At 40.6% G+C, this 7,669-nt stretch overlaps 1 non-coding gene across 1 annotated transcript; it reads right to left on the bottom strand.

Moving 5' to 3' along the window:
• Positions 1–7,153: 7,153 nt before the first annotated feature.
• On the bottom strand, positions 7,154–7,226 carry TRNAA-AGC (transfer RNA alanine (anticodon AGC)). The gene has a single exon. It is a non-coding gene; the product is annotated as a tRNA-Ala (tRNA).
• Between the last annotated feature and the right edge of the window lie 443 nt (positions 7,227–7,669).

Below are 7,669 nucleotides of genomic sequence, written 5' to 3'. Positions count from 1 at the left end.
AATTTTAAGTACCAATGGAAAAAACCTGAAAGAAAGACGCACAGATCCCGAGTGCCTGCAGTGCACAAGTGGCAGCCTGCAAAGAACTCGGTCTGGCTGCATCTGCACCATCTGCCACGGTGCAGGGTGTGGAGCATTCCATGTGCTCCAAATCTCCCTGGAGGTACCAGTGCTCTCTGCTGGCCACAGGGTTGGAGGCCAGTCACCGGGTTGCAACATCCCTGAAGTCAGATTAGGTGAATCTCAGCCTTACTCATTGCTTATGAGCAAATGTGGGATACACGGGTAGGACAAAGGGGCAATTTTCTTGTGGTAAGTGATGGCATTAGTGGGTTTAGGCATTTTCCTTTCTTTGTTTTGATCCGTCCTTACATCTCACGATGGACTGTTTACTTAATGCCTGCAGGTATGTATGACAACTATTACAGTATATTTACTGCATTTCTTTCCTTGCACGCTTGTCTTGAGTGTGAGAAATTGCCACATTAGAAACAACTCAGAAACATAAGTGGGGAGGATCACCATGAGCATATCTATGTGAATACAGTTATTAACCATTTCTTCCAGTTAGCTGTTACAAAGATTTCAGATGGAAAAAATTTAAAGGTGTGTCAGACCTGAGTATTTAAAATGAATTCATGTAGAGACAAAGGTCACACTTAATCTTTTAATCACTGAAATTTAATCACACTTAAACTTTTCCACTGAGAGGCATTTGCTGACATGTCAAAAAGGAGAAAGAAAGAAACAAAAGGGAGCTAAACATGTAAAAGCACATGAAACGTGGCTGTATGTACCACACAAGTTCTTCTTCAATTTGGAATCCTAATTCTGCTTTACAAAACGTAAGTAAAGGCCTTTTAGACAGGTATATAAGTCTATAGCACACAGGCTGGGCTTGAACTGGAAACTGATGAAAAATCTTGTTTTTTCTCAGCTCCACTTGGCTGAAGGACATGATTTGATCAGTCCTCTCTGTGGGGACACGAATAGGTAACCCAGCACAAACTGTAATCCAGGAATGTAAAATGGCAAGTGTTGTGTTAATAAACAGGCAGGGAATATGTGACTGAATGGTTTGGGATTCTGTGGTTAAACAGCTGAAGATATCCTTGAATCTGATACAGGCTTTGCAGTACAAGATATTTCTTAAGAAGTACATACAAGGAATCCAGAGGAAGTAGAAAAAGACTTGCTCAGACTGAGGTTAAATGGCCGCTTGATTTCACAGCCATTGCAAATGGCCACTGCCAACGTCTAGTTTTGCAAATTCATAAATTCGTAAAATGCATCTATTCCCCCTTCCACGTGGGAAGCATCATATACACATTGCATAAATCAAAATGAAAATACTGACTTGCTTGCCATTAGTGATTGGACTAATATAATGGTTTAGGAATGGTATTCCTCAATTTAGTACTCCCATTAAAAACCATGAGCTGCTCCTCTCCCCTCTCTGGTGAGAGAAAAAAGCAGAAATCACAGATTAAGATAAGAACAATTCACTGGAAATAGCACTGACATAAGGAAACAAACAGTAACGGCAACTATAGTAATAACAAAAATATACAGAGAGAAGGTGATTTACATGCTAAAGCCCATGACAATGAAAAACAATGGTGGACAGATCCTACGCCTTCAACGTTTACTTCACCTTGGAATAAAAAGAGCCCTTTTCCCCTGTCCCTGGCTTTTCAGATGTCCCTGATGTAAAATGGTATTCCACAAGGTCTTTGCCACACCCTGTCCCACTGATCTGGGCCAGAAGCAGGACAGTTTATTTAAGTCTATAGAAGGCACACATGCTTTCCTGTGCTTGCCAACAATTCTAGTCTCTTATTTGACTTGTAATACTTGATTCAGTATTGTTTGCTATAACATGTATTTATGTTTTCTTTATTAAAGCAGCCTTTGTCACTTAGTACCAGGACTTGGTATCAATGGCTATTTGAGCTGCTACAGGAAAAGCCTTTTCCCTCCTTCTGACTTTTTTTTTTTTTTTTCCCCTTTATTTTAAGGACTAAAAATAAAGGAAAATGTTATTTTTTAAAACAAAACTATTTTTTGCTGCTAAGGAAAAACATCTGAAACCATGATAATTTTTTTGTCTGTCTCTGAATCAAAAATAGCCAGGCTGATCCAACCTTGAGGCTGGACGGTCTTAGTGCCAATTTTTCATTTGGTGTGGCTACAAGTTATAAAGAGTACATCATGTTGAAACTGGATAGATCTGAAAGGAATTAAGTATCAAATTGTTCTGGACTTTGTAAGGTCATGCACATGCTGAAGGTAGTGATGATGTCTTTAATGAGCTTGTAATCAGACTAAATGTGGAAGTGTGTTTACTCTTCTCTTTTTCTTAGGAATTGAAAAAGGGAATAATGATTGCAGTTATAAGACTTTAGTTAGAATAATTTAAATTTGGTTCATCTCAGCGTACTGTGAGCTTATCAGTCAGTGCTCCAGAAGCAAATAAATATAATTACTCTTTTGAAATTCAACAAATTAGTAATAAGCACCCTTGCTACTTTAAGAGGTGCAATAAGAACCAAATAACAAATCAATTGTAAGATGCTGAATTTTGTCTTCTGTACTGATCCAACTCAGTCAAGTGTTTTGCTTTTAAACTGTGATAGTGAAAGAGTGCAGCTCTACAGCTCTGCATCATCTACAGATGGGGCTGTATGTGGCTATGCCAGCATGACAGCAGTTCCTTCTACCATAGCTTCTCCTCACACATTTACACTGAACAGTGCTTTCTGTAGTGTTTTGTAGCTCTTCCAGCAGGCATTCATATTCCTTGGAGAAGGAGGACTAAGAGGTCATGGGAAGGAAAGAGAAGGGGGTTAAGAAGGAATGGGTTACTTCTATCAGCAGGTCTGCAGGTCTCAGTACTGCACATGTATCCCTGCAGTGTGGCAGAGCAGTGCTCCTGTTGCCACCAGGGAGAAATCTGTCTCCACCAAACGCACTGATTTCAAACAGGAAGAGTTAGTGGTACAAAACCCTGTGTGTAAACAAGCCCTACACCTCCACTCTCTGTGCATTGCTCTTCTTGCATAAACATTTGCAGTTTAATTGTAAAAACCCACTTTCTTCTGTTGTTTCTCTCTGTTATTTTGGCATTGCTGCAAGCTTCAAATTGCTTCTTGGATGTGCTGGTTTTTTGAGTGTGCATTCCTTTACTGGTAGCAAAGACATATGTATAGAACTTGAAGCTTTGATAGAAGTGAGTTACACAATCATATGGCTTCAAAACCAGGGCAGAGTAATCAGGTTTTTCTTCTTTTATTGACCATAATGAATTTGGAATATATTCTTGTTTGAGAGGTTAGAGTAATGTAAAAAGCAAATACAAGATTGGGAAGTATCTTGTGTCCCTTTGGTTGCCAACCTGGGGTCTGGAAGAAATTTTCTTGCACTAGATGTTGGCTACATTTTAATTTTTCCTTGTAGTTATAAGCAGGGATCAGGTGGGTCAAATACCACAGATCTCCTGCTCTTTGTTCCAGGAACAGAGTTCATATTGTTGCTGTCTAAGTTGTGGCGATGTCCAAAACATGCCGGCTGCTTTCCAGACTGGAAGAAGGAAGTGGTACCTGCTTGGAGAGTTCAGTTGTTCCGGATGACAGAGATTGAGAAAGTGTCCAGGAATAGCAGAACTGTACAGAAAGGCTGGTTGTGGTCAGCATGATAACCGGCAGTCTAAGCAGCAAAATGTTGAAATAGCTGGTGCCAGTGTTTACCGAAGGAGAGCTTTAAAAACGCTTGGGACAGACGTCTTTGAGGTGTGGTTTGAGTATAGCCTGTGCTGCTGTGGAAGAGGAAACCTTTAAATCCTTCCAGCTCTCCAGTGCAAAGCTTTCTAATTGCAAATGCATCCTCAGCTCCAAGTGCTGGGCTTATCCACCGAAGTGCTCTTCAGGAATGATATATTCTTGGTCAGCTAATCCCCTTTGATAGAGTTACAATGTTGTGTGGGCAAAGCAGTCAAGGCCAGGCTATGCACTTTAATATTTTTTTTCCCCTTTTCTGTGTCTAGACCACATAGAGTAGTTCCTGGTTTTGGGAACTTGGGGTTTCAGCAGCCAGAAGTTTATGTAGAGGAATATAAGCATTAATAAACCAGATATATTAGTAGAATAAATAACAAACTGACCTAGTAAACTAGATTTATTATTTAACAACAGAACAACTTAATTGTGATCTATAAGAGAAAGTTGGCTCTTTGTGTAGATTGACACATTCAGTACAGGCAGCAAGGCAAGTTGTGCTCATCCATTTAATAAATTTCTTTTGTCTTGCTTTTAATATTTAAGCATAAATCCGTTCAAGAGGAAAATTTCGGAAACAAGCTGTTCATCAAGTGCATGGATTGGTCCATATGGAGTCATATTTATATTCTAATCAAGTCTTCAGTCTAAGGGGAGTTACGTGATTGATACTTAACAAGAAACTCAGCTTGAGGATATATTGAAGCATATTCACTCATAAAGCAGGTTTTCTTTAGAGTAATGTAATGTAATGCTCTCTCCTGATGTATCAGAACTAATTGAGACAAATACGCTGGGAAGATCCTGAGCTGCTTCCTCTGAAAGGAAGGGGGGAAGGAGTACTGCTCAAGTAGTCCAGTTGCCTTTCTTTGGCTTAAATTGCTGCAGTTTCTCCTTATTTAAATCAGAATTAACATCCCACAGACCAGACTGAAGAGAACATATATTCCTTGTTCTCCTGGAAGCACCCCAGATGCTGAAGCTGTCATGTAAACTCATTGCTTTTTAAAAATAAGGTTAAGGCGAATGAGAACTACTACAAACTGCATTTCTGTAAAAGGACTTTTTAATGTTTTGTATCTCTGCATATCTCTTCCTTCTCTTCCTATTGCAGACTATGTGCTTCCAGTTGAATGTGGGAAGCAAGGGTTCACATAGCTTTTTAAACATGGGACTCATGAAGAATCTGGATGCATATCCTTCTGCATTGCTTTGGTGTTTTATTTCATCCTTAGCTATTGAACAGCAGGTTCTGGGCTTGCCAGTGGCCTGGTTATTCCTATACTTCAGTTCTGGTTTCTGCTTCCTGTATGAAAGGCCTGAGTCAAGTAGCAACAATCTGGATTGTACGTTGAAACTTGGCAATAGCAAAGCACCAAGTGCTTGGAGGAAGCTGTATAGGTAGAACAGGATGGGTTGCTTGGAAAGAGATGCTAAAACTGGGGAAAAGAATGAAGAAATATCATCTGAGAATAGCTGTGGAAGGACCATAGCCAAAACTGTGGACTTTCCAAGTGCAGATCATTTGAATCCTCTGGGGATCCAGAAAGAGTCTTGGCTTCTGGCTCCATCTCTGTAACTGTAGGACTACGGGTTCAGATCCAGACTTTTCATCTGTTTCTTATGTATGTAATAGCCTGAACCTTAATCTTGGATGTAACACCCTGAACTTTAGAGAAAACTGCAGTTGGGTCTTTGTTGTAGTTTTTAGAAAGCTGTTGTGGACTAGAGCAACGTTCTTGGAGTAATGCTGAGAGGCTTAATGTTCAGCAAGCAAGGGGTCATGGCTGCAGAGTGCATAATGCCATTCAAAAATATTGAAAAAGTACAGAAAGAATTAGTTGCGTGTACAACCTCTTGCCTTCGCCCTACTCCTGTGTATTCACCCCCTGCCCTCCTCAAAATGTTGTCTAAATCAAATTTTAATATGCAGTGTTTGCTAAAAGATGGTGTACTCGGTTGAATAGATATAGACAGTTAAGTCTATCAGTCAGCACCCATGTTTTTGACACGATAATCTAATTTTTATAACCAGTCTAGAACTACATAGCATTTTAAAAACCATTCCAGAACTGCCTCCAGCAATCAAATAGATCAGTTGTATGAATAAATGGGAAAAAGCTGTGTAATGGTGCAAGATGATGCTCCTCTAATCATAGAATCATAGACTCATAGAATCATGGAATATCCTGAGGTGGAAGGGATCCACTAAGATCGTCAAAGTTCTCCTCCTGGCCCTGGCCAGGACACTCCAAGGATCATAGCATGCACCTGAGAGCTTTTCCATTTCCAAATGCTTCTTTGACTTTGTCTGGTTTGGTGCTCTGACCACTTCTCTGGGGAACCTGTTCCAGTGTCCAAACCCACTCTGTGTGAAAAACATTTTCCTGATATCCAACCTAAACCTCTCCTGTCACAGCTTCAGGCCATTCCCTCGGTATCAGGATTATGTGACAGATGGGACTCCTGAGAGATGTTTTAAAGCATGATTTATTGCTATTATCTTCATCAGTCTCAGAGAGGGTGAGAACATCTTCACATCATTCATTAGAGGTCACAAGATCTCTAGCTACAATGCCTCAAAGATTTATTAGTCAATAAACTACTGCCACAAAATTTGTTAGTGTTTTCACACTAATTGCTAATTATTTTGTTTTACATGTTTTGCAGCAGTGTGGATCTTCTTTACCAGTCATATAATGTCACACAAACCTACAGTACTACACCTTAAAACTTCTTACTACCTTTGTAACAAATTCTCTAGCCAAACTTTTATAGCAGAAAATTTTCCACAATCTAGCTTATCATGTTTCTACTTAAACTACAAATCCACATTCTTGCTTCTGGTCTCTAAATCTGAAAGCCTTTTCCAAGGTCTCAGATCAAATCATGTATTCATTTCTGTGTCTGGGCCTGCAGACCCCAAGGGTCCTGTCAGTGGTCAAACAGAGAAGACATCAGTGTCCATCCCTCATCTTCCCCTCAAAAGGATGTTTCAGACTGCAATGAGGTCTCCCCTCAGTCTCCTCTTCTCTAGTCTGAGTAGACCAAGTAACCTCAGCCACTCTTCATAAGGCTTCCTCTTCAGACCCTTCACCACCCTTGTAGCCCTCCTTTGGATGCTCTGTAAGAGCTTAATGCCTTTTTCATATTGTAGTGCCCAAAATTTCTCACAGCACTTGAGGTGAGGCTGAGGTGAGGCCACAGAGCAGAGCAGGACAATCTCCTCCCTTGCCTGATGTTGTGCCTGATGCCCCCCAGGACAGGGCTGGCCCTCCTGGCAGCCAGGCCACTGCTGGCTCATGTTCAATTTTCCACCAACCCCTGGGGCCCTTCCTGCAGTGCTGCTCTCCAGCCCCTTGTTCAGCAAAACGTGACGCTGGAGAATGCGGGCATCGATCCCGCTACCTCTCGCATGCTAAGCGAGCGCTCTACCATTTGAGCTAATTCCCCCTGTGCACAGTTAGAAATGACTATACAATACATATCATAAAAATAACTATTGTATGAATAATAATAATTATCCACAATTTCTGGGAAGTGAATGTACAAATCCTGTTCATTGTCTGACACTTGAGTCTGTACATCTAATTCCTTGCATATGGGATGGAATGTTGTGTATCACATCAGCAATAATGTGTAGTACCTGTGCTACACAGGTAGCTGTGATATGTTTTGGTTTAGCTTTTCGTTGTAGGTTGGTTTGAGGACTCTCGGGTTCTCTTCACGACTTCATTCCTGGTTAGTTTTGGCCAAGTCATTAGTACCTATTATTTACTCCTTTTTGCCCAATTATTATATGAGTGTAATATTTTACTTGCCAGGTTTATGGGGAGCATGCAGATTTAATTTTGGGAAATTATACAAGGCCGGAGTTCTAGAAGTGTGGCCCTTTA

This window comes from Hirundo rustica, chromosome 1 (genome assembly GCF_015227805.2).
Source record: "Hirundo rustica isolate bHirRus1 chromosome 1, bHirRus1.pri.v3, whole genome shotgun sequence".
NCBI lineage: Eukaryota > Metazoa > Chordata > Aves > Passeriformes > Hirundinidae > Hirundo > Hirundo rustica.
Note: the sequence above shows the minus strand (reverse complement) of the source record. Positions and strands in the feature narration are given on the sequence as shown.